Source organism: Echinops telfairi, unplaced genomic scaffold, assembly GCF_000313985.2.
Source record: "Echinops telfairi isolate 266 unplaced genomic scaffold, ASM31398v2 ScPeMD7_23;HRSCAF=83, whole genome shotgun sequence".
Classification (NCBI taxonomy): Eukaryota; Metazoa; Chordata; class Mammalia; order Afrosoricida; family Tenrecidae; genus Echinops; species Echinops telfairi.
Window position 1 is genome coordinate 62,862,682 of NW_022103920.1, and position 2,077 is coordinate 62,864,758.

The window sequence follows — 2,077 nt, forward strand, 5'->3', positions numbered from 1 at the left end:
CCCCTGTGAAAGGGTCGTTCGACCCCCAAAGGGGTCTGCCACCCCCAATTTGAGAACTGCTGCTCTAGAGGAAACTCGTGTCTTTGCAGCTTCTGCTTGGAGCTCTCCAGGTGCCCCGGCATTTATTTGACCACAGATATTGTCTTCTTGTTTGTTTAATCTCTTTCATGTCTGAGAAGAGATTGACTCAAGATGCACCCTCCACTAATAACAAGGCAGCCTACACTTAAATGGGATTAAGAATCACAGGACTAGAGACTAGGATTTACAAAATATATTGGGGGGCGGGGGCACAAGTCAATCCACAGCAGTCCCCAAACTAAAGACACCCAGACTCGTGACAGGAATATTCAGGATCCTGGGCAGAACACCCACCAAGTGCTACAAGTGTAAAAAGAAGGCTCAGCAGGCTGGTTCTGACAAAGGTTCTCCTTCCTTAAGTCACTGGCTCCAAGGTCCTGCAGCCCAATGTTTTCCTTGGTCCATTTCTGAGTCACTGCCTGGAACAATGGCTAATGTTCTTGGTATAAATACTTTCCATGGTAAGTTAACAGACGTTTCTGGCAACTTGAAGGAACGGTAGCCTAAACGCTGTTAGAGGAGGCTCTGGATGGGAGGACCGAGGAGATCAAATCCTTGACTGATGCCGAGCCCTATGAGGCTGCATTGCTGAGTGGAGAGATGATGACGAAATCAGACACCGAGCCGCAGAGCTTCGTGAATGTACTGCAGGGTCACGTCAATACCCCATAACATTCTGGTTCGTTATTCTCACGAGTCAAATGACAGAAATAAAATGTGATCTAAAAATCTCCTTTGTTGGGGCCTCACTTGAATAACTCCTGAACTCTCAGAGAATTCTGGGTAGGGATATGATTTTCCCAGTGAATGTGAGGGTGGTGCCTGTGATATAGAATTACCTCTTTTAAAAATGCCATTATTTTGGGTACGTCCAACTTGAAAATTTGTCAAAAATAAATATTATCTACAAATTGTATTCTGGTCAATTTTCCCTCCTCTTCCCCTTTATCCCCTCCCCTGATTTTCAGTCCCTGAACAATAACTGAGAGTAAGGCAAAGGTACCATCCCCCAATTGTAGATTAGGAACTAGGGTGGGAAAGAATTTTGTGTGATTAATTGGGCTTTTACCATCTCCCTCATGCCTGACCCCCACCCCACTCAACCCCACCCCTCTGTCAACACTTCCATCGTGCTTAGTCTGAAATTCTAAAGCAGATATGGCTTCCATGTGTATATTCACCTACCAAAAGCAAGTAATAGGGAGGGCATAGCCCACTCACAGCCACTTGGTCTGGGAGGTGAAGAAGGGGAACATCTAGGGACAGCTTCAGTAGGGGATGCTCAGAGAAAAGGAAAGCAGGCGATGTGATTAGGCCCTAAAACTTTCAAGTCACATAGTATTAGAAATCAAGCCACAACATCAGATGGATTTACATCCTATTAAATTCTTGTCAGTAGCTACCATAAGTCATAAGGCCACACCACTATGAGTTCTTGGGACCTACATGATGGAAGAAAAGGAGCTCTTGGGAAGCTAACTGGGCCGAACGCTGAACCCTACCAGCTCCACAGAAGAAGAACCTACCTGTTTCCTGCGGCCCCTGCCAGAAAGATCCTCTTGAATAAAGCAGTGATTCTAGAAACCACAAGAACAACCGTGCAGAAGTGGTGACCATACCAGACCCTCATTGCCTAGTTTCTACCCTAGAGTTAATTCGGTCTCTTTTCAGAACCGTGGTTGCCCACACTGCCTAGAACTCTTCCAGGTGATACAGGTAACCGTGTTTACAAACCCACCTGTGACTGAGTTGAACAGCTGATTGTCTCCCTCTAGCTCCCTTCCCCTGAGGAGATCGCACGTCAGTGTGCTCCTTACAAGGGTCCAATGGTCCTTGGCTTGGGGGCAGAGCCAGCGGTATGGGAAAGCCGGCACCTAGGATCTGATGAAAAGCGGGCTGTATGTAGCTTGAGTCCGCATTCTGGGGCTACTTCCAAGCAAAGCAGAGCTCCCCACATCCTGGGCAAAGCAAGTCTGTGCCCGTGGTGGCCTTGATG